Raw genomic sequence first — 26,502 nt, forward strand, 5'->3', positions numbered from 1 at the left:
GACTCAAATTGAAAGGAGTACTTAATATATGGAGTAAGTAAACAAATTTGTTAAATCTAAATCAAAAATTCGATTTTTCTTTTTTAACATATGTACATCTTTTTGAAGCACGGAATTTTCAAAACAAAATATTGTGAGAATATAAAGGTATACGATAAAAATACAGGTTTTTATCATTCAGAATTTTGAACAAAGTAAGTAAGGAAACAAATTTTACAGAGTGTAAAAAACTTATCATTCATTCTTTCTGGTTTGATTTCTTTTACAAGAAGTATATTCAACAGGAGGCCATTAAGTCTTATTCTTTTCAAAAATTATAAAATTGTATTAAAGCTATGAACATTAAGCATCATATTTTTGTTGCCAGTTAAAAAAAATGCATCTTATACTATTTTTCATACAAATATAGGTAGATTCTTAGTATTTGTATTTATATTTATATTTTGATATCTGACTCTTTTAGCGTAATTAACTTTTGCTTTCTATTTTGGTTATGGTAGGTAAGCTTTATTGTAAGGGATAATATAAATTCTGAATTATCAATCAAAAACTCCAAGAATTTTCACTCACAGCTGACATTGAAGTTGAACAAAAAAAAATTTAGAACCGTTTGAATTTTTAGATAAGGCTAAACATACAAAAATGAACTCAAAAGTCTTGAACAATTTTTTTCTTTCAAGATCAATTTTTATAATTTAATTGCTGCTGTCATCTTTAAATAATACAAAATAACCTTAACCTCATAAACATAAAGTTCAGCACACCTTTATAAAGAATATTTTGCAAAAAAAAAAAACAGTACATTATTTCTATTATAAAGTTGAAGAAAATAATGTTAAAGAGACAGACCTTGAAATTTGCTATCTTATCAACAATTGACATTTTTTTCTTAAGCTTTTACAATGTTTATATGGTCTTAGTATTAAAATTCCCTTAGTTAAACTTTTACTTTTATTATAGTTGCATTATGTATTCCATTTGTAGGAGTTTGAATTGATAAGATATTTTAAAAATAATTTATTAGAATATTTAAAAAGATAATTTGCGTTCATCGTTTTCAAATTATGTCATGATGTTTTCTAATGCTATAGATTTTCAAAGTTTTGTTTTTTATTATTTTTATTTAGCTGTATAAAGTAAGCGAATTTTGAACAAGTTCGTATTAAATACTTATGTTAACTGATAGATACTTAATTAACGATTAACATTGTTTAGTCAAAATTTTGAACATTAAATTTTTAAGGTTCAGATATTCAAAATGTTAATAGATCATTTTTTTTTTTAATTTCATAATTAAATATTTTATACCTTCAGCATATTTCACCAAACACTTTACACTTTGCAACTTTTCAAAACAAAATAATAACCTGCAACGTAAAAGTAACTGTTTGCCAAAAAAAAAACAAAGTAAAGACTTTTTAATTTTCAATTTTTCAGACTTTATTTCAAATATAATTTTTAGATTTTATTGTTTGCGGATACAAAAAAAAAAATTACAAAAAATAACAAAATGAAAAGTGCTTGGTGAAACAGGTTGCAAGCTACTGCATAATATACTGCGTAGGTTGTCAATATCGAATTTATAGGGAATTAAGAATTTTTGACCAATTAAACTAGAGCTGGATCCAACATTAGAGCTTAAAAAAATGAAAACACTGAACCTTGAAGTTCCAACATGTTTTTTTTAATGGTAATCAACTAAATGTTGACAACAACATTTTTACTGAAGGTTATTTGTCAGCTGAAAAATGATTTCTTTAGGGATAAAACTCTTTTTGGTTGGTTGGATATTAGTCAAGGAAAATTAGATAATCACTTCGAAAAGTTCCAACAAAGCTGAATTCCGGTGGACAGCTTCTTTTATACGTCCTGAACACAACCTAAAAAGTACTCTCATTTTGGACTGGAGCAAACATCCATTTTCTGTAGAAGGCTTATGATTTAAGTATTTGAAAGACAGTCACTGCCTAGGATAAGTCTTCTTATTTCTCTCAATATCGCTTATAGTCCAACAAAATGAAAAACATCCTCGCACTCTTTCAATTTGCACAGGTTTCATAAAATCGGTAAGTCCCCGCGGTGAGGAATGTAGTTCAGATTAAGAAGTTCTCCTCTCCACGAAAATTAGTTCTATGGTATATTTGTCGTGGAAGTAGTTTCTTGTCCGGAGATCTTAGTCTAGTCTACTGAAAATCATCCGGTGCAGCGAGCTTTTGGCTTGCTCTGTGTATTATTCTTTTGAGGCTTCATTCAGACGAGCTATTAGGCGATATAAAATTGGTTTCCATGAGGCAAGATTACTGTAGTTTAGGTCAACATCCACCTTCTCGGATAGTTCTATCCAGTCTTTAAACCATCCATGATGATAACTTGGCATATCAAGAGCTTTGAAAATGTAATCGACCTCCTGCATCTTGAGTGTTTTTATAAATAAAGGCATTAGACTTGTTTCCAAAATGATCATGTAGTTTTGCGTAATCGAAGGAAGGTGGAAAATCTGTTATGTAAAATCTGAGCAGTTTTCCCACTTGGTCATAATTCCGACCTCCCCAAGCCGCATAAAACATAACTGATTTCGATACAGCTTCGAAGACCTTGCGTGATTTCCTTATCATTAAAGCATTTTCTCCATGCTACTTTATAGCTATTTTCGCATTAACAAGTGTCAATGAGATTTTTTTCCATGCTCAAGTTCTTGGTAAAGCAGACTCATAGATATTCTTTTTCTCTTTCACCATCATAGTGCCATTGATAACTTGCATCCGATCTTCCTTTACAATTCATAAAAACCATCACTTTGGATTTATTTAAAGTTACCACTAGGTTCTACCTTTTATAATATTCAGCTAGCTTATTTATCATTAGCTGAAGGACTGCGGAGTATACATGTAATGCTTGATACCATTAATGAAGAGTGCAAACTAGCTTGGACTGAGTGCACAGCCCTGTCAAACTCCTGATTTCGTTTGGAACCACTCAGATAAGCATTCCACAATGATGTTATGGTTGTCTTGTATAAATTTTGCAAGACTGTACCGAACTTAAGCGATGTTCTTATCTGGAAAATTTTGTAAAATAGGGCATTGCGATCCACGGTGTCAAAGCAGCTTTGAAATCAACGAAACATACAAATAGTTTCTGCTTTCTCTATAGAAACGAGTCAGCAATCGAGCGGAGTACAAAAAGTTAAGGTCTTTAGCAGATTTGCGTTAAGAGTCTTTTCATTTTTTTAAAAGCCTACAAATATCAGCAGTCCCAATAAAAATGTATTGGTCGAAAATCGATATGACAAATTTTACTGTTTGGATTTTTAAAAAATATAAATTTTTTTTCAAATCAAAATTCTGAAATTTTAACGTTTTATATTTTTAAATATTAAACTCATTTTGTTGGATTTTTTTATACGGGAGCAAGTTCGTTCGAAATATATTTCGTTCGCTATATTTTATTGGGTTAAGTATGAAAAAATATTTTTCATCGAAAAACGAAGTTTCAAAAAGATACGAAAAGGGAACGCCGTCATTTTGAAATAAATTCGTTTCGTATTTCGTTTACAAACTCCCAAGAACGATCTGAGAACCACATTTAGAAAATACAATTTTCTAGGAATCGACTTAGGTTTTAAGTCTGCATTTGTCCCTGAGTAGTTGCCTTTTAAGGCTCAGTTATTTTTTATCAAAATGGGAACACCAAGCACTTTTTTTAGATATCTCACATATCTTCGATTCTTTTTCAGATCTAGTTCCATATAAATGAATTTTATTTTTATTTTTTAAAATGTCAATAGAAAGGAAAATAAGTGATGGGTTAGATCAAAAGAATGCATTCAAATGACTTAAAGACTTTCAAAATTGACTTGCATTTAAAATTGACATTTAAGTGAGTTTGAAGACTTTATACAGTCAAAGAGACTTTTTTAACTTTTATGTAAAAAATCAAAGCAAATCACGATTTCTAAGTTTTAGTTAAAAATGTATGATAACTGACTGCAGTGAATAAAATACTTAAGTCCTTATAACTCTGGTTTCAACAAAGCCCTGACAACTATCATTCCCTTTCATTAACCATCACGGGTTATGTCAACCTTGTGAGATTAACCAAATCCGCAATCTATTTTTACGACTGTCTATAACGACACCCTACAAAAATCTAACGAATGTCCCAAAAACTATCTTTTGAATGACTATCGTTTATTGCACTTTTGGGTAGGTGGTTATAGTTTTATTGTCATTGTATTCTTTTTATTATTATTATTTTCACTGATGCACAAAAAGGGTAAGTTTCATGTGCTTGATGGAAACTATGGTGTTTTGAGTTTTCCCTACACCACAGCAACTGCAATCACTTGCTTGATTTATTTTCTTTCCGTTTCCGTATCTGCTATGGGAAAGTTCAGTTGGAGAGTCTTTCCTTTTCCTCGTGTTGGATGTACGAGTAAATGTACTTTATACGATGAGTTAATGCCATCATGAACTTAATCTGAAATAAACATCGTGAAGTGTATTCTGAACTCCTAGATTGCGATGCGACGGAAAATTGTTAACGTTCAACGGATGCATAAAGTGTTCTCCTTCTCCATGATGATGATCATTATTTTCATCATTGTACCCAAAAAATGAATTGTAGAACATTCGTTCAGTTCGTTCAGCATACAAAGTGATTCAGGGTTCGTAGGAAGGAGCAGGGGGTGGTTTGGTGGTGTAGTGTGGTGCAAAATAAGAAACGACTGTGAAACTTGTTGATAACTGGAACTGCAAATATGCATAACGGTATTTCGACCCCTTAAGATTATTTATTAACATGAAAAGACAGGTAAAGGTGCAGGTACAAGAAGATATAACCTGTGATGTGAAGGCTCCGACTCTGAGAATAGGTAAATAGAATAATCAAACATAAAGGATACCTCCCTATACCTTTAGAGGAGTTGTGTCTTGGAACACGGTTGCTCTTTATATAAATGAAACAAACACAACGCACATCACATCAAGCTTGCTGTTAAAAGTCGTAAAAAGGATTTCAATTCAATCGTAATTTGGGATGTGCATAAGATTGAATTTTAAAGGTTCGTTAAACTGTTAAATGATATACACCCTTTTTGAATGCCGGAACGTAGTTTAAACCAAAATGCAGAAGTGGGTAGATTATTAGATTTTTTGAAGATTTTTTTTTCCTTTAAGATGTGCGGTTGTTGCAATATAAATGTTGGGAGTCAGGATATAAATTGATAAAGGGTTAAGTTGACTCTTAATAGATGGTTGCCAGAAAGAACCAGCTGGATGATATAAGAACTTGTTTCATCTCCTTACAGCTCAAAATTTGTCCTTCTAAATAAAATCGATATTCATTTACTTTGCAATGGTTTTTTGTGTAAAGAAAAATATAATTTTGATGTACTTGTTCTTAAATAAGAAAAAGGGGTCAACCTTGTTTTAGCGGTAATAAGCTGCAAATATGATAATACCTTTCTTGTGGTGTGTTAAAAAGGTTGTATAAAATGGCATAAGAAAGTAGTAATGGATCTTTAAAAGTCGTCATTATCTTCTTTATCATAGCTCAACTGGTGTTAACGACTTTCCGAAAATAATAAAGCATATACAATTTGCTAACATTTTTGTCCTAATCATTCTTTAGCATGCTCAACCATTTCAAAGGGCAACACGGGTTTAACGCTCAGCAATTTTAAAAACTGAATTGTTGGTTACAAAATTTGAAATGTGTGACCATTTAACAAGATGTCAAATCGGATAAGAAGGATTCAATTCAGGGGTTATAAATACTCTTTATATGTTTATATTGAAACAATTTCAACAGCAGATAACTATGCGACGGTGTTAGAGAGATGTAAAAGTTTCAATTGTAGTTCTATCGCATACTATTTTCGATTCAAGAGATTTAAAATTGTTTTTGCGGACACCAGTCGAAGCTTCGAATGGAGGCTTTGTAATTTACTGCCAGATCAGAACGGGGAATCATTTCTTAAACTGTCGGAGGAATCCTTATCACAGAAGCATTAAATTCTTCACGGTTCACAATTCCCTATTGATAATGCTAGGAGACAAGAGATCGTTTATGAATATTACGAAGAGCACTTATTTTATTCCAATGCAATTTGTATTGAACGTTTAAATAGGTAGATTCTAATCTAACCAAGCAAAGGTTCGTCAATACCCAAAGCATGCATTTTCGATAAGAGAGCTTAGTGCAAACCTTGTCAAGTTCTTTTGAAATTCAAGTGCAATAATCGTACTTTCTCCAAATTGATGTAAAGATTAATAGTGGAACAGTTTGGTTGGATAACCTATCAAATCACCGGGGGCCTATTGGTACGAAAACCTTACTGCCAGTCATTAAGAAGCTTGTATTTTTCGAGATATTTTTTTAACTGATAATTAATAGTAGCTTTCATAACATTGGAAAGGAGGGACGTGAGAGCAATGATAGTTAGAGAGGGAGGAGGATTCACCTGTTTTAGGGATCTGCTGGTAAAATGCTGGTTTCCATCGGCTCGCAAAGAGACATGTAAAGTAGAAAAGATGGAAAATCTTACGCAGTGACTTTTACAACCCTGAAGAACATCTCTTCAGAACAATAGGGGGATACTATCCATCGAATAAATAGCAAACTGTGCTGCAAACAAATCGGCTTTATCGATCGAACTTACATAGGGAGTGTCAATGTGAAAGAGTGTTGGAACCAAGGATGACGTGGTATTTCGTACGTTTTTTTAAAAATGACCAAGTAGTATTTTTGCCGTAATTTCTGGTTATATAAATATTTGGTTCGTGGAATATGACCGTTACATAGATATAAATACTATCGTTTTTTTAAATGGAGAATTTATTTCCCAGTAATGGGGCTTGAGGCTCCGATCATTACAATTACAAATACTATTTTTAGTAATTTACCAGGAGCAAGTCATTGGCTTCCGAAATCGATTATAGGAGCTTTCAGACCCGTTTTTGGGATTCTAAATAATGTCCATACCATTATTGTATTTGTTATTGAACGCGGTTTAAATAAGATAACCAGTTAAACTTCCAGATTTTAAGGAGTAAGTGCGTTTTTGTACTTAGTTTATTTTTTTCACAATTAATTTAATTTAATTTATTTAGAGCCAATCTCGGTTCTGTTTAGTGAGCCTTAAGACAAAAAGTTTGTGTCCTCAGGATGCGTCATAATGGTTTTCGAATTGAACACAAACAAGAGATGAATCAAAGTGAGAAATTCAGCGAGTTTTAAAAATGTTATAACTTCAAATGAAACAATTCGAACATTTTCTCACAGTGCATATCGAAAATCCTCAAAGCGCATGCTTTCTCTCTAAAGCCCCCACAATAAAAAGATACTTTCACCTCAAACATCATTGATGGAAAAATATGCACAAAGCTTCCATTATTTATCTCAAACGAGCAATCTGTGCTCAGCATCACCATCATCCAGCATCTATATTATATCCGCTCCGCATGTTTCTGTTTCACCATCAGCAAGAGATTCTGAGAGCCACATCCAGTTGGTATAGCACCTCGTAGTTGTAGTCAAACATTTTTCATATTAAAAAGGACATCCGAGATCCTACACCTTTTCAGATAGTAAAAAGCTCTTCCGGCATCTGGTCCTATCCGCGGAGAAAAAGAAAATATACCGATATTTTCCTTCGCTTAAATTTATCTACCATTTCGATTATTTTCAATTCCATCTCGAGAAAGTATCAAACAATTTTTCGGAATTCTTGGATTTTTTTTGTTTTTTGATCTGTTTGTTTTGAGTGTTAGCAAAGGAGAATAAAAGAGTGAAGAAGAAATCTTAAATATAATTTATGTATCCTTCAGATGATGCTCAACAAATTGTTTGAAAAGTGGTGCAAGTGCAAAAGCAAGTTGCAGCAGCAATGAAGTTATTCGTCCTTTGAAGATTGTGATTGTGTTGTATACCAACTTATTTTTGTGGTTTCAATTTAAAGTTTTTTTGTTTTTTTTTGAGAAGAAGTTTAGTGAGTTCGTTTGAATGTGGTGCAACGTGAGTTTCTGTATCCCGTTTGAAAAGTTTAATTTTTTGTTTTCCTGCTGAACGTCAACCTTTCTTCTCTAGCTCGGCGCTGACGGAATAAACCTCCCCTCGTACTCGTATAAAGCCCCACAAGTGAATATTTTCGTCTTTTGTGAATTAAAAAAAAATAAAAAGAAAACTCGGTCGGAATCTAAAGTGTTTAGCTGATTGTTGTTGTTGCTGTTGTAGTTCTTGAAGAACTTATTGTGGGGCTCGATGAAAAGGATAAATATTTTATGTTGTGTAAATTTTTCTTGAGTGAAATATAGAAAAAATAATAAAACCCTAAGTGCACTTTCCTGAAAGGAAACAAAATAAAACACAATTTTTAGAGAACGGGTTACTCCTTATAAACTCGTGCACCCACCCATTTAGCTTTGCAACAGCTTCTATTCTATTCCACAACTCATGGTTCTCTCGATTGGGACTATAGTTAGTGGTGTGTGCGAGAGTGTGTCAATTGAGATTGTTTTTTTTTTTAAGATATTTTTTTACCCAACAGGCTGGCTCTATACTCATTTATATGTGTATACACAAGTATAATTTAATTTATTTTTTCATGTTTTTTGGTATAAACTTTAGTAATAATTTTTAATAATCAGGTAGGTTATATATTTTTTTAATTAGAAGTTGAAAAAAGGACATTTGGCACACATTTCTTAGAAAAATCTGTGAATACGTAATTAAATCTTAAGAGATTCGAAGAAAAAGGTTTATCCAAATATCAGTGATTTATTTTATGAGTCAAGGAAGGGAAACTTTCTTGCTTTGAAGAATACAACAGTAATTATCAGTACCGTGGTCATTTCAAACAAAAGCGCAATGATATTTGCAAATTCTGTATTTCTTTCAGGCGTATTTTGTTTGGCCATTGGAGAAATATGAATTTTTAGAAATAACGAAAATCAATTTGTGTCTTAGTTAATTTTTAAATTTACACTATACCGAGGTGAACAGTTTCTTATCCGCAATATTTTTTGATGTGTCCCTAGCGTTTTTTCGTAAGAGTCTACAAAAATACTAATTTTAAGGAATTTGAGGATATACCAGTTTTTTGAGAAGAGTGTCAAACAAAAATCAGTTTTCAGGAATTTTTTCTTGAGTTAAGGAAGCAGCATTTAAATCAATCAAGTGTAATTCTAAGTTATTACAATTTGTTGAAATTAAAGTTTTGCTAATTTTTAACTACATTAACTGCTCAGTAAATAATTAATAATTGTTTTTAAGCTAAGAATATACAATTGCATTTGTTTGGACTAGCAACAAGCTTCACCCGCTATTTTAGTTGTTTTGAAATTGTGTATACAAATATTCCTAATCTCACATCGTGACATTTGTTAAGTTCAAGATTTTAATAAGAACTCTCGATGGTTTTTCCAAGCTCGTGGATTTCGCTCTAAGTATATCCTCCTCTAAAGAAAAAACAGTAACACATGTCTGAACCTCTGAACTCTATTTTGAATTTGACAGTTCAAGCTCTGTTCAGAAATAAAATATAACAACCCGTATTGACAACTGAGATATATTCGTCAGAAATAACGGATCTGTTCGTAAATTTCACTGTAGTACGTATTTGTTTACAATATTGGTCTAAATTGAAGAAGTAGTATGCGTGTTATTAAAATTGCAATTAAATAATTGACTAGAATTGTATTTTCATGTAAAGAAAAAAAAAAACAACCTTTGATGTGATTTCTAAACGATAGACTTCTCTTTCAACTGTTTGATGATATGGAAACTTAACTATCATATTAACTCTGCTCAAATTGAAGTAAATTGTTTGACAGCTGTCAAAACTTCACTTTCCTATTATGGCCAGAAGTGAACGACGCTCTTTATTAAAAATTAGTCTACGACAGTGACAGTAAAAATATTGTTTATGAAGAAAAAAGTCAGACCCACTTTTAACATTTCTAATTTAGAATTAGGGAAGGTGGAATTAAAAATGTAAACATTACAAAACGCAATTTAATTTCTTAAGCAACTATAAGACGGTTAACGTAAACGGTCAACGGGTTGGTTTCAGACGTAAAAATAACATCAAAATATGCCCCAAGGTTGTCACGTCGTATAATTCAATTTAAAAATAGTTAAGGAATAATAGTTTAAGACTGTAAGGTTCAAATACATACTTAATTTAGAAACTGTGGTGGTTAGAATAGAGGCAGAGATTAAACTTGTGTGTCTAAAATCCGCCAATTTCAGCAAAGAATGGTCCAAGGTCAATCTATTTTTGACGTTTGATCACATGGAATCATAGTTACGACTATAAACGAAAACTAATCAAAATTATGGTACTCTTTCAGGTAAATTCGTTTCCTTAAAAAAGCCATCCTTTTACCGTCAATATCTGTTATTTTTTTTCTTGGTTTTTGGTCCTTTTAATAATCAAACATTTAAACCAATTTTTATTAACTTACCACTTTTTGGAGTAGAAGTTCAAACTAAAAAAAAACAACCTTGTGATTCATGTGATAGCCAACGTTTGTTGACGATATATGACTATATTTGTATGGCATACAAAAATTTTTATTGTTTGGTGACGTCAGAGACTAAACGCGTTGACTCTATACCTTGAACGTGTTATTATAGCTTAAGCATGTTTTTTTAATTTGTCAAACTAAAAAGTACTTTACTTAATTGTTGCACAGAAGCTAGCTAATTGGTTGGAATTTTTTCCTATTTTGTAATCTTTTGATGTAGAAATTTCTTATATAGGAGTGAATACAAAAATTCCCTTACCCGGATCATAAGATGGTTCATTCGAATTTTACTTATTAGAAAATGAATGTATTGAAGGAACATTAATAAGAGTAAGCCTTAATTTGATTAAGAGGTCAGAACGTTTTCACTAAACCATGAAAATGAACGGATACAAAAACGCAAAACCTTTTCTCCATCGCTTCAATTCTCATTTCGTGCATTGAATAATAAGGTGACTAAACTACACAATTATATTCCAGAATTGGTCTCACAAATGAAACAAAAAGTAGAGTGAGTAAGATCACGGAAATCGCGACTAAAGCTCGCGACAAGGACTCTCTTTTGCTTTTTTTAACGACAAAGTTAATTTTCTCAGTAAATGTAAGTTTCTAGTCTAAAACTACACCAAAGTTAGTAAAATCAGATTCTCTTCTTAAGGAAGAATAATCTAACATGTAATTAAAAGCAATTGGAACTTCCTTGGGTGTAGTTTTACATTTGTCAACTTTTAAAACGAGGCAATTTTTTAGTCTTCTTGTAAAATTAGGCAGTCAGACGTAGTGTTAATTCGTTTGAAAAGTTTTATGTCATCAGCATACATACGGACAGACGAATTTTGTATGATGGTAACTAATTCATTTAGACATGAAATAAATATACTTTGGCCTAGATGACAGTTCTGGGGAACATCAAAGTTCACATTATACGGACTGCAACATTCAGTACGAAATATAACACAAGTTACTTATTCGGGTCTCTCAAAAACATTCAAACAAAAGGACTTAAAATTAAATAATTGGATATCACATATAATTGAACTACAATGAAAGGCAACAACGACTCAAACAATTTGGGTATCACCGAAAAAAACTTTTTTAAAAAACAAACGAAGACGGTGAAACAGTAATGTTTTTTGCTATAAAAAATTCGCCATCTTAACGCGGTTATCACATAAAGTTTTTGAAGTATATTGTAAATAATACAAAAAGAAAGTTGAAAGAGAATATTTTAAAATATTCGAGCTTATAGCTTTAACGTTGTTCGAATCCGGAATCTCCCCAAGAAAAAACTAAATATAGAACGTATTTTGAAAACAATTAAAGCAAATCATTTACAAATTGTTATAGAATCTGACTAAGGTTTACTACCAGTCATTACATGAGTAATGAGAATTTTCGAAAACATGAAATGATTTAAACTGTTTCTAGAACATATATAGATTTGGACAAAATCATCATATAATATTTATAATAATAGCCTTAAAAACGCAGTTTCTTAGCAACTTTGAAAAGGTCTGTATATTTATACATAAAAACTTGAAGTGATAGAGAAATATGTAGTAACCGTAGCGTGTCGGTTAGTGCGTCATATTATAGATCTTAAGTTTAACCCATATCTGTTAGACCTTTCGCAGGTACTGCCTCTTGCGTGTAATTTAAATATCCTCCAAGAGTAATTTTTGTCTTGAAAAGTGCTCTCTCAAATTAGCCATTCGGATTTTGCATAAAAACTGTAGGTCTCCTCCCTCCCCGAAATGAATTGCACACACGACTGTTGCGCCATCTATTATTTGTGTATTTAATGGTGAAATTATAAGTTTAAACTCTTATTTAAGACAAGTTGACGAGTGTCATTATTCCGAAAATTTCTATTAAAACATGAAAGCATTAGTTTTTAAGAATATTTTCAAACTTAATTTTCTGCTTTAAATTGCCCAAAATTTTAAATTCCCCTTACTTAGATAGATCATTTAAACGGTATATTGGTTTTTGTTATCAGGATATACAAACCCTTCAGGCTGCACCAACACACATAAATACTCTACAACCTCAATCATGACAAAACCCACCAACCAATTCCTTTTCCTACCAACAGCGCTTATTTGGATGCGGTTTCGTCATTGGAGCCAGACTTAGGCAAAAAGTCTTGAGCTATAGGTGCATCAATGAGCGCCTCAGACCATACGCATCAAGGCTAAATTCAGCAGCATTAGCCTGCCATGCGCGCACGCCCCCCACAGAAGAGAAAGACGACAACACCAAAGAAATGTTCTTCGATCTCCTAGACAAAACATATGATCAGTGTCCTAGCTACGATATTAAAATAGTCCTGGGTGATTTTAATGACAAGCTTGGAAGGGAAGACATCTTTGGTGGAACAATCGGGAAGAACAGCCTGCACGACAACACTTCCCACAACGGATTCAGGCTCATAGATTTTGCTTCGGGGCGAAACGTCATGGTAGCCAGTACGCGTTTTCCACACCTCAACATAAACAACGGAACTTGGACTTCTCCAGATCAATCTACCGTCAACCAAATTGACCACATTGCGATCGACGCCAGACATGCTTCCAGCATCATGGATGTACGAACTTTCCGAGGAGCAAACATCGACTCGGACCACTACCTCCTTGTAGTCAAGTTAGCACTTCGGAGTTAGCACTTGCCCAAGGCAAAACAGGGAGTTGCTGGGAGAAGGACAACGTTGAACGGCTACAATCTCCAGAGATCGCCAAATCCTTTTCCGACCGAGTTACAAGTAACCTCTCTCGAAATTCTCTGCCACCAACACAATGTATCGAAAACCAGTGGCAACATTGCTAAAATGCAATCAGAGAAGCCGTCCTGATGTGCTGGGTTTCAAACAGCCACCAACAAGGAACCCTTGGTTTGATGAAGAATGTCGGCAGGCAAATGCAGCCAAACAACAGACACGCAAAGCGGTGCTGCATAAAAGGACGAGAGCTGCTCGTGAGCTCTATGAGCAGAAGAGGCGAGAGGAACTCCGACTTCTCAGAAGGAAAAAGAGAGGGCATGAGAAACGGGCTGTTGAGAGGTTCAAAAGCAGGAATGAAGTTAGAAAGTTTAATGAACAGGTGAAACGAAATTCACAGGTACATAAACCTAGAACCGATGGCTGCAAAGACGAAAGCGAAAACATCATAGTGGAACCGCAGTCAATGCTGAGGATATGGAAAGACCACTTCTGCAGCTGTATAACGGCGACGAAGAACTGAATTCCGCTGTCAGACAGGATGATCCATTCAACATAGACGACGAAAGCCAACAATCCCGACCTCCCGACTTAGACGAAGTAAAGATTACCATATCTAAGCTAAAGTCTAATAAAGCCGCTGGAGCGGATGGCTTGAATGCCGAGCTCTTTAAAGCAGCTGGACATAAATTGGTTAGGAGCATGCACCAACTTATCTGTAAGATATGGTCGGAAGAAAGCATGACCGATGAATGGAACCTCAGTATTGTTTGCGCGATCCTGAAAAAAGGAGACCCTCTAAACTGCACCAACTATAGAGGAATCAGTCTACCTAACATCGCCTATAAAATCTTCTTTGCCGTAATATGTGAACGTCTAAAGCCCATCGTCAACAACCTGATACGTTCTTATCAGTGTGATTTTAGACCAGGAAAGTCCACAGTTGATCAAATGTTCACATTACGGCGGATCCTGGAAAAAACCCAAGAACACTAAATCGACACCCACCATCTTTTCATTGATTTCAAGGCCGCATATGACAGCATATACAGGGCGAGCTGTATAGAGCCTTGTCTAGTTTTGGCATGATGATTATGGAGGATTCACGCTGCTCCATAAAGGTTGTAAACAACTTAAAAGAACCTTTCGATGTCAAAAAAGGTTTTATACAAGGTGATGCACTGTCATGTGATTTTTTTAACATCGTGCTTGAAAGAATAGTGCAGAGCTCACACGTCAACACTAGAGGCACTATTTTTCAAAAGTCTGTCCAATTACTGGCATATGGTCATGACATTGACATAATCGGAAGAACTCAGCGTGATGTCAATGGGGCCTTGTGAGTATTGAGGCAGAGGCGACAAAAATGGGTTTAACGGTTAATGAGGGCAAAACAAAGTACATGCTGTCGTCAAGAAAGGACATACAACACCGACGTCTTGGTCAAAACGTGACCATCGACAGATTACTTTGAGTTAGTCAAGGACTTCGTCTACCTAGGCTCCGCTGTAAACGCAGAAAACAACACCAGCGCTGAGAGAAAGTGTTGCTATATAAGACCCTTATCATCCCCGTCCTGCTATACGGTGCAGAAGCATGGACTATGACAAAATCGGATGAAAGCACCTTGGGTCGCTTCGCGGATCAGGTGGCGCGCACAAGAGGAAGGTGACCTCACCCAACTTGGAGCGCGAAACTGGAGACATCTAGCTAGAGACTTAGCTAGATGGAGAAGTTTGTTGGGTGAGGCCCTAGTTCACACAGGACTGTAGCGCCACCTTAAGTAAGTAAGTAATTCTTTTTCCTTTTTTTTGTTTGTGTAATCAATTTTTAGGAAGCTTACCGGGATTAGTTTTTAGGAAGCTTTACCGAGATTATTAATGCCTTCAAATTGGCAGAGTTTAAATGCAATCAAAGTATAATATTACCAAAAAAATCTCATATTTTGTTATCATTTTTATTGTTGTTGTTGTACATATTTGATTCTTTTTTTACTATCTCACACAATTATCACATCCCACAATATTCCTATTCAGAATCGTAGCATAATCATTGGCAACATCACCGTTGGCAATCATTCATCATCATCATAATCATAATCATCTTCAAATAAGAAGGACATTTCTTAAGTAATTTAATTCCCAGTGCAGATGTGCCCTCTTTTGTATATTCGCTATGTCATTCCACTTTGCCCGTCGGCATTTCCCATTCCCATCCCCATCTCCGTCCTCATCCTCGTCCCCGTCCCCCAAAGGGATATAAGTAATTTTTTTATTTCATTTCGCAATGTAAACCCATGAAATATAATATAAGCGCGCAAAAGCTTATTTCGAGGCTATTATTTGTTGTGTCTTAAAGACAACTCGATGACGAGGACTACAACGACAACGACTAAGATGAACGTTAACGAAAAGTGGAGAACAGGAAGTTGGTACGAGCGCTGCGCGGTGATGACGACAATGGCGGGCGTTGTGGCGGAATAAGATGCCATTGCCATCGTCGACGTTTTTGTTGTTGTTGTCGTCGTTTCCCAGTGTAAAGGATTGCCCTCCATTAAAGTCATAATAATCAACCTCGTTAACATTATTCTGCACTTTGACGGTACCCCAAGTATTTGGCGAAACATTATGATGTGGAGCTTTATATATTATACCCTTCGCACAGTTAAAGTTCAAAAAGAGGAAAATGAGGATATTATAATATAGAACCCACTTGGGTAGCCTATCCGTTAACATTAATTTTCCAAAAAAAAGCTGCAAATAACGTCGACAAAGAACACAAGGAAAAACAATATAAAAACAAAATACCGGCATCCCAGGGAGGGAATAGGGAAGGTACAAACAATCTTCCCTCTAATTACATGCTCGTCACGAATGTCAATTACTTTAAACATTTTGACGCCTTAATCCAAATAACTGAGCTTCACATCGCGCAATAATCTCAATCCCAATCCCACACATCAAACAAAAACATATGAAAGAAAAACTCAAACGAGAAGAAGTAGCTTAGTTTCAAAAAACATGATTTTGTATCTGTTTTTATACGAGGAAGGCAAGACATCCCACTTCTGACATCCGTAGGGAAGGTATGTAAGTTAATTTGGTAAAAAAGAAGTTTGCGTTTTTGTTCTTGAATAAATTAACTCCTGCTCATCAAACATACCATCACCATCAGCATCCCAAATATAACCTCACATCACTCTTAAACACTTTAAGGATATAGTATTTTGCCAAGATTCTTGAGAGAAACAATCAAGGAACAAGGATTTTCCCCTTGAAGTAAAAACGCACACGTACATTGTACAGAGAGGAGATCCTTTTTATTTTGTTTCAAATATGTTTTCACATTGATTGAGAGATTGTTTTGAGGTTTTTACCTTATTTTATTTCTTGGTCCTGGAAAAATACAATTTTCCCTTCAGCACAAAGTTGTTTAAACTTTTCTTGCTGTTTTTTCTTTTTGTATTATATTTTCCTTGAGGATAAAATACAATAACAAAAAATATAAAAAATGGTGTGAGTTTCATAATATTATATATTTTTTTCAGTTTTGATGAATGGATCACTTTAAAAAATAGAAGAATTTAGGTTTTTGAAGTTTTTTTTTTCGGTTTTTTTTTTTTGAAAGTTTATCGAAATAAATTGTCATGAAATAATTCGGAGGTAAGTTTTTGTACTCTTTTTTTCTTCTCTTAGTCTTCGTCCTTCGGTCGTGTCGGTCGTTGTGCCAACAATTTGTGAATTGTGAATTGTGGAGATTACTATAAAAATATAAATACATATTTTTATTTTATTTTTCATAGGAAGATATATTTATTTTCGTCCTATGTACATTCGACGACGTCATGTGAATGAAATTTATGGTTTTATCTTTTTTTTTTTGGTGTATAGGTATATTAATGGTTGTGGTTGTCTGTGACAATTATATCCCTTGAGGATGTATTTTTTTTTTGTTTTTAGTTTGTTAAAAGCCAGTCATGTGGAAAAATATAAAATAATAGTAAACAAAAAGCAAGTAAATAAAATATGAAAAATATCGGTTGGAAATTGGTCTAAATGTTTGCTTTTTTACTCTCTTATCGGGTATGTAACAAGATGAAGGTTAGGTTGTTGCAATTTAGACCAATAAATAAAAAAGACTTTATTATTTATTGTTTGTGCTTTTGTATAAATTCATTAGGGAATTACATTAAAATATCCTTGAATTAAATTTGTTAAGTGCTTGTTTCTACCAGTTACATTAAATATGAAGAAAAATACAATTTAAATGCATTTTGAAAAGACATAAATTCAATTTAAGGTTAAAATGGTGGGATGGTTAAATTTTAAGAGCCGATGTTGATTTTTAACAAAACAGAAATTATTTAGAAAATTATTATAATTTCCTTTTATTATGATAATATTGGTATGGTCTAATTATGCCTAGAATAAAATTGCTCCAATTGAGGTTCTATGCTGTTAATATGCCTAACTATCCCATATTTTAGATCTTGATTTAATCCTCGCTTATTGTCAAATAATCCCAAAGAAAGAAGTCCAACGTTGTCAAATCACATGATCTTGGCGGCCAATTTACATCCAAAAGAGCAAAACAGTCATTGTTTCAATAGCTGTGTGGTGGCAAGTGGTAACGTCCACATCTACAGTGCTGTGCAAAACATTTGCAACTAGAACCAACAACATTTTTCATTAAAAAAAAATTGTTTAGAAAATCAAACAGGAAAATTCGATCCTTAGTTTTCTTAATTTTTTGATATTACGTTATAAATGTTGGAAACAAAAATTAACAATTTCCACTCTAACAAAAACTAAATTACTAATTACTTTAATAGTTGATAAAATTGCTGTGCAAAACATTTAAAACTTAGACTTCACAACTAAATTTTAAACTATTTTCTTACTTCAACGTAAGGAAATGTTAATATTCAATTTCGTACCCTTTATTTTCCGGCTTTATATCTTCTGGACATTGAAGCTATAAAGTTATTAATAACCGTTTTTTGAATGTCTTTCCAAGACCGTTTCCCATTTTTGGGGACTCCAATTGAGATGAGATTTCGCAAAAGCCAAATGATCTTTTACATTTTTTTTAAATAAATGGCTATTTTTCTATCTGAAAATCACGCAATTCGGCCGGGGCGGCTTCTGATAGTTGATGGGTCAATTGGTAACCTTAGTTTAATTTTTTCTTCCCTGGATGATGCCGTTAGGTTTCTCCGGAAGAAATTATTTATTTTTCAATCATTTTTTACTGTGGTGCTTCGAGACTTTCTTCCTCTATGATGGCATAACACCTTTGATGATTCTACAAATCGTTGATATTTGAATAAAATATTACTTTGAAATTTCTTTTTGTGATGCTCCTTTTATGAAATCACTCAAAATTCTGGATTTTACATTTGATGAATTTATTTCCCGTCATTTTTAAAACCAAATGTTTTTTTTTCAATTTTAAAAGAATGTACATATCTTAAAAAGAAATCAGCTTACACGTATAAAGTCAGTTTTCAAAACTTAGGTGAAAATGAGCCTTATGGCAGAAGACGATTTTTTTTCGAAAATTGATCATCGACTGTTGCCATTTCTTGCATTAAATTCCACCATTCTGACCATTGGCGACAGCGACGCTTGAAATGGTCAAGAAGCTTTAGTTCTTGAGTCAGTTGCATCTTGTGAGGGTGCAAGTCTTGACGCATAATATGTATCAACGACGAGAGTCAGAGGTGCAATTGTAGCCCACGATGTAGCTCGAATTAACTTTGGCACGAATTTTTCGATTGTACGCACATTTAGAAGATTAAATTGACCGATTTTTGATTTGAATACCGATTTTCATAATAAGCTTGAATAACCTTAATACGACACTCAATTGTGTATCTTTCTATAGTTTAAATTGAGAAATGTCAAATAAAATGCAGAAACAAGCTTGACGTTTCCTGAAGATCCCAACTACAGATTGGGACTTCAAATTTTGCAGTCACCAATCATTCGACCTTAACAGAATGCAAGCAGTTTTTCTTTAATCATTTTACTGCAATCAATTGATTGCAATCGTTTGAGGTTTCATTCACTCATTGCACTTAATTGAATTATTTTCATTCACTTGAAGTCTCTGTATTCCTAAGTGAAATTTCACAATGACTTAAAGTGAATGATGTGGTATAAATTTTTCTTCAAGTTTACGAACGTATATTTCCTAGAATTGAAAAGCTTTTCAAAAGATACTATAGTAGAGTAATTCTTTTCATCACCAAGTATTTCTCAAAATAAACGTTCGGGTGAGACAAACGATTGTACATTCCCTGCAAAACTTACATTAAAATAAACTATTGAACGACTTTTTTTGGGTTTTAATTACCTCACTCTTAAAGAGATTTTTTATACTTTTAATATGCCAGAGGCACACATCGTTTAGTCGAACAATTAAAAAGGAATCATTTTTGGATTTTGGATGTCAAACCTATTATAATCCAGTGACTTGCATTTTTTGTTTGTATAAAATGATTAAGGAGAAATAACATAACAAATATTAAGCTTGCATTCTACAAAAATTTGAAGGGTATAATTTCAAAAATCTTCTTTTCTACTTTTAAGAATTTGGAGTATAACGAAACAATTTTTAGAAGTCGCCAAAATGATATTGGTTCGAAGGCTAAATTTTATGTTTTTAATGATTTTTTCTATTTTCTATGTTCTTAAACCTTTAAACCAGACCAAACAATTATAAAAAATCATTTAAACTTGAGTTTTGTAAATAAGGATTGGAACAATTGACTCGCTTTTGTAATGTCATTGGAATACACGAGATTTGAAAGCTATTTTTCGATTTTCATAGAAAAAAAAAACTATTTGGAAAAAAGAGGCTGGGATGTGACCCACACTTATAACTTCCCATCCTATCTTTGCTTAAAAGGTTTCTAGGATTTCGTTTTTTGTTAAAAAAAAAAACAATTTGTACCAATTTTAGTAGCATTTCTTAAAAGTTTTTATTTCTAATATTAACAAATACTAATTTTTGAATGAAATTAATTTGAATCTAATGTCTTCTATTATTCACGAGATATCGAGAAACGAACATAATTTTTTCCAATTTTGCGTACTACTTTTTGTAAATTTTAAAAATTATTGACTTTAAAAACTGTATTTTTTATAAAATAAAATTAATTTGAAGCCTATATCTTAAATTCTTGAAAAGATAATTGAGTCTTAAATCTGTTTATTAGTTTTGTTAACGTTTTTATTTTTTTGTAAAAAAAACTGTCAATTCGATTTTTCTCATAAGACAAAATTAGTTTAAAGCCATCTCAAAGTTTTGAAAAGATATTTAAGTCGAAAATAAATTTTTACCAACTTTTGTTTAAATATAACTGAATGTTAACAACAATATTTGTTGAAAGATAAAAGTAAATTAAAGCCAATATCTCAAAGTTTTGAAAAGATATTTAAGTCGAAGATAAATTTTTACCAACTTTCATTAATTTTCTTTTAGGTTTTTAATTTTTGTAAGAAAACTGTCAATTCGATTTTTCTAAAAATCTTACTGAATGTTGAAAGTTATATATTTTTTAAAATAAAATCAGTTTAAAGCCAATGTCTCAAGTTTTTGAAAAGATATTTGAGTAAAAAATCTATTTTCACCAACTTCGAGTAATGTTTTTTTAGGTTTTATAAAAAAAAAACTGTCAATTCAATTTTTCTCAAAATTTTACCCGATATCAGTTTTTTTGATTTATAAAAAAAACCTTAATTCGATTTTTTTCAAAGTATATTTGTTTGGTATCATGTTGCAATTTGTAATACAAAATTTAATTCAAGTGTCTAGCGTTATTGGTTCCTGAGATATTTAGAGTGAATTAAAATGTTCACCTTTTTTTTAAACTGCTATGGTAAAAAAACCATCCATGCAATTTTCTTGAGAGCCCTTTCTGCATCTTTTTGCACGCACGCACAGACATCGCTCTATAAAGCTTTTTTTTTACTCTAGGGATCTTGAAACGTCGAAAAATGTGAACATTTTCAATTCGATTAATCGCACCCATTACAATAACTTTCTATGGAAAGTTAATAAATAAAAATAAAAATAAACGACTGGAATAGTTTAGTTTTGAAAAAAAAAATCACTTTTAAAGTAAAAACATGTGTTTTGATATTGATTTTTTTTGTTTTTGTCCATATGTTTATTTAAACCAAAAGTGATACAATATTTATTTAAAAAAAAGTAATCTCTAATAAAATTTGATATAACCATCATATTATGTAGTGCCAGTGTTTTCTTTGAATAAAAGCTAACTTATATTTTCTAAAACATCGAACTATTTATTTTAAGCTAGGTTCCTTATCATGAGAAATTTCTGTAAACTTATGTTTTGACAGGTATTATACAAATTATAGGAGACTAACTCAATTTTGACCAATGAAACAAATAACTTTTATACAGATAGATCAAAAACTGATGAAGGGGTTGGTGGAGGCTTGTACTCTGACGGACTAGATCTATGTCTTTCTCTTCGTCTTCCCAAACAGTGTAACGTGTTCCAGGCATAACTTGTGGCAATCAAAGAAGCAATTTCTTGGCTCAGAGAAAATGTAATATCGACCACCGATAAAATGCCAAGAAATCAATGAAATGTGTCTTAATAAACTCACTGACAGCTCGAATGTTCCGATCTTCTCCAGCTTATTTAGGTACCGGACCATAGAGGCTTTCCAGAAAATTGCAGGCCAACGAACTTTCAAAAAATGGTACAACTTTACCTTTGAGTGGCAACAAATCCTACATCGATATAACACTAGCTACTTAATAATAGTAATCTAAATAATTCTGACATCTATTGTTTTAAACGCTTTATATCTAGCTCTAACTGGTCCAAGGAATAGGGTAGATCTTAAAATCCATGTGGTATCACAATGGGCCATCTATTGGTCCTAGTTTGTTGTTTTTCCCGTTAACAGCCTTCTTAGCCTAACCTAACATTATGTATATCCTTTTTAATTGTATAAAATACAATCAACTTTCAATAAATGTATATGTAATTACAAAATAGATCAAAATAAAATCCAATTTCTTAATTAAGAAACAATCAAGAAGATATTTATACAAAAAAAAAACAAATTTATACTCACTTATAACCATTGAAAATTTCATAGAACTCTCAAGCATTGTTTTGTTGGCAGCTGGCTTGGCACCTTATCTGAAATAAATTATTCATATTAGCATATTGATATAAATTGATTATTCATGGAAATTGCTCAAATCATCATTTGTTAATTCCTCTCGGGATTAGATTAGATATGGCTTAAAATAATTGCATTACGTAAAACAGTAAAAACATACCTACATAAAGACAAAAGCAACAAAATTTCCATCAAGTTAGACAGCCAATTGACCGCCAACCGAAGCTACGTCGCTTTTTGAATTAAGTATTTTTATATACATGCATATATACAAATACAAACATAACACACAAAAAAGGTAAATTGTTTTCATTGAACCATCCCCATAGAAAAACTCATTCCACAGCACGCCACGCCATGTTCTTTTCATACACGAGTATATACGCCATGCCATACCATATCGACTTCGACAGTGTTGTGTCCACTTTAGGCCAAAACAGAGTCACTTAGTGTTCGTTAACCGTGAAATACTGTAAATCGAATCGCCCAAACAAGGACGTCCGTCGTTTAGTTGTTGTCGTTGTTGTCGTCATCGTCGTCGGACGTCGATATAATAGAAGGACGACAATTTTATCCTATTCATGCGGAAATACGATTGCACATCTGACCGATACATCCTATACATGAACGGTACGGTACGTATACCTACATATGTATAGACAAAAATCCACCCGTACATACTCCTTCTTCAACAAGGACTATTGTATTCGCTATTGCGCCCGCTGCGCTCTCCATATAACATCCTACCTCTCAAACAACCATCATCCGGATTCCTCCATATCCTCTCGCACTTGATGGAAACAATATATAGGATTTATCGATAAGCATCCTCCATGTCCTGATTTGCACTATCGTCGGTAAATTATTTAACACCAACCACTTTATACCTTTTTATAGGTACCCAGCTATGTATGTTTGTATACCTCAGCAACATATTATACAAATAATATGTGTGGTTGAACGAAAATTGATTAAATTTATTATCCAATAGCCAGTTTTATAATATTCAACCCCATCAAGTTCTTTATCCTATCTATGCTATCCCCATTATCTATCTGGAAAATGAGAAGAACCTTTCATAGTAGTTTTTACCTGGTTAATAAAGTGCAGGGTAATATGTTTTAAGGTACGAATTATTAGAATTTTGTTAAGAATAAAAAGTATACAGAAATTCAACGTGGGTTAGGAATGGAACTTAGAAGGAATAGGATCCGCAACATTTTTCGCTTAGTGATTAATGAAGGAAACATTTTTGAATTAATTTAAATTGATAAAAAAAAAGAAAATATTGCAATTGCATTCTTAGACAAAAGAAACAGTGGTTAACAAATGAGATTCTTCGTTTCATATCAACGCTGTTTTTGTTTTCTGCGTCTAGGATATAAAGTCTAGGTATATAAAGTCCCTAATTACCTTAAAGTTACATCTGTCGATGGTGTTGTTTTGACCGAAACTTCGGTGTTGTACTCGTGGGCCCCTTTATTGATGACAGCATGTATTTTGGTTTGCCTTCACAAATCGCTCAATATCAATACTTACAAAAACTCCCATTGAAATTACGCTGAGCTCTTCAGATTTTTCAATGTCATCAGCATATGCATGTAATTGGCCAGACTTATGAAAGATAGTGTTGACGTGGGAGTTCTGCACTATTCTTTTAAAAACGCATGACAGCGCATCCGCTTGTGTAAAGCCTTTTTTTAGATCGAAAGGTTCTGTTAAGTTGTTTCTAATCATCCTGCACAAAGTTACTAGTTCTCAAATGATGCCAAAACTAGACATGGCTCTATATAATTCGTCCCTGTGGATGCTTTCATATGCGGCCTGTGAAGAATTCCTAAGTCCAAACTGATAAAGACCAATCAGGTTGTTAACGATGAACTTTAGACGTTCACATACTACGTCAGAGGAGATGTTTTATTCGATTTTTTATCTCTAGCTCCTTTCAAGAGCTCCGCATTCAATCCATTGGGTAATGATGGTAATCTTTACATTGTTTAAGTTGGGAAGAGGGGATTGTTGGCTTTCATCGTTTACGTACTTATGCTTATTATGCTCTCTTTTTTTCCTTCTGAGAAGTCGGTGTTCCTCTTTGCTCTTCTGCTCATAGAGTTCGTGAGCAGCTCTCGTCTTTCCGGGCAGCACCACTTTGTGTGCCTGTTGTTTGGCTGTATTTGCATGCCGACATTCCTCTTCAAACCAGGGATTTCTTGTTGATGGCTGTTTGAAACCCAGTACCCAGAGAATTTCGAAGGAGGTTGCTAGTGACTCCGCTCAAATTGAGGAAAAAGAATCAAACTTATAATCAAAAACAATTTTAACTTTCTTGCGCGTAAAACCCATTGTTTTACATTTGTCAACTTTTAAACTAAATATTGTTAAGTTTTCTTGTAAAAGTTGGCAGTCAGTTGTTTTTTGAAAAGTTTAATGTAATCAACATATATAAGGACAAATGAATTTTTTATGATCGGAACCAAGACATTTATAAATAAAATAAGTAAGACTGGGCCTAGATGGCTGCCCTGAGGAACACCAGAGCTTTCAATAAACGGACTCGAACATTCATTATGAAATATTACACAATATTTTTTATTTTTAAAGTAAGATAAAATCCAATTTAAGAAATTCTCGTTAAAAACTTGACGAAACAGTTTAAAAATTAGTGTTTTCTTGTCAAACGCTTTATTTCAGTACCTAAATGCACAATCTACTTGTTCCCGTCTCTCAAAAACATCAAAAATATTTTTAGTGAATTTGTAAATGATATTTTATTTCTTTTATTTTTTAAAAGCCAAATGTTATTACAAGTTTCTGTTAGCATCAATGGAACCTTGTGGTAGATTATTTATTCTTAAGTAGACCACTTTCGTCTTCGTCCCTTATATTTCGGTAGAAATTTAGATAATTCAGCGTGAAATTTTTGATAATTTTTTCATAAATTAAGTATAGTTGCCCTTAATGCCAGAGAGACAATTCTTCTTGAAATCCATACATTTCATATTGGAGCTTAATATTTTATGTACAGATGAAATCTATCCGAATTAGATTTTATTTCAATTTTATAAAATAGAAGTATTTGCGTTTCTTATAAGTAAAAAATAAATTTATAGTAAGAAATTGGCATTAAAATATTGCTGTTCGCACGTTTTAACTTTTTTTGATACCCTAACACACATTTTGTAATTACTACACCTTTTATCAATTTTTTTAAAAAGGTCTCATAAGCACAAGTAAATAGAAAACTTACATTCCACAACACTATAAAAGTGGCCTTAAATACTTTATTACATTTATTTATTGTGGAATTTTTATATTTTTTTATTTAATATAATTTTTCCTCCTACCAACTTATGACCCTGTACCACGTGCTTTACGTGTATTTATAATCAATTTAATTAAAGGTATAAATTACTCATATTTTTACAAAGCACATCCCATAAAGACTGAAATAGAGTGTTAGAGGTTATTATGAAGTGCGGTATATAACAAGTTAAGTAAAAAACTTCAATATAGAAAAACGAAAACAAAAGCAACAAAAATAATTTAAAAAAATGAAAATATGGATCCCCATTCCCCAAGTATAGAAAGCGTTACATTCAGTTACACGTATGTGGGCGTAATTCTGAGAGGATAGAAGGTATCCATACAAAAAGGCTTAAAATAGGGAATGAATTCTTTTTTAACTTAAATGTCTATCTATCTATCTAGCTATGTGAAATGGTGTAGTAACATCTGGTAACATTCAAGGCTGGAAAATATCCGTAACTCTTGCTTCGTCCTTACACAAGCTGACTCCATATGATGTGTGTAACGATTATAGTACCATGATGGAGAACAAAAACCGAACCGACAATATACAAAAACGAAAAACGTAAAACGAAAAAAAATGAAAAGCTCATATGTGGGCCTACTATAACAACACACGTTTGATGCTCTCTGATGCTGGTGGTGATATGTGCGAGAAAAAGGCATTACACTAAGTAGTCCTTGTTAGACTCAACCTAAAGCATCTAGGTACCAAGTGTGCTGTAGCTGTAGAGTCACTCCATTTTTAGCTATTTGATATCATCTACTACACTCCCTA

At 32.9% G+C, this 26,502-nt stretch overlaps 1 protein-coding gene and 1 long non-coding RNA gene across 3 annotated transcripts in view; one reads left to right on the forward strand and one right to left on the reverse strand.

Annotated features, from left to right (window-relative positions):
• Positions 1-22,440, reverse strand: part of LOC129940893 (uncharacterized) — a 103,910-nt gene extending 81,470 nt beyond the window's left edge. The window contains exon 1 of the long non-coding RNA XR_008780782.1: positions 22,368-22,440. This is a non-coding gene — a long non-coding RNA (uncharacterized LOC129940893). The remainder of the gene's footprint in view (positions 1-22,367) is intronic.
• Positions 7,609-26,502, forward strand: part of LOC129940892 (potassium voltage-gated channel protein Shaw) — a 172,669-nt gene continuing 153,775 nt past the window's right edge. For both annotated transcript variants that reach the window (XM_056049416.1, XM_056049417.1), the window contains exon 1: positions 7,609-8,016. The gene's annotated coding sequence lies outside the window, so the exon portion shown is untranslated. The remainder of the gene's footprint in view (positions 8,017-26,502) is intronic.

This window comes from Eupeodes corollae, chromosome 1, assembly GCF_945859685.1.
Source record: "Eupeodes corollae chromosome 1, idEupCoro1.1, whole genome shotgun sequence".
NCBI classification, from domain to species: domain Eukaryota; kingdom Metazoa; phylum Arthropoda; class Insecta; order Diptera; family Syrphidae; genus Eupeodes; species Eupeodes corollae.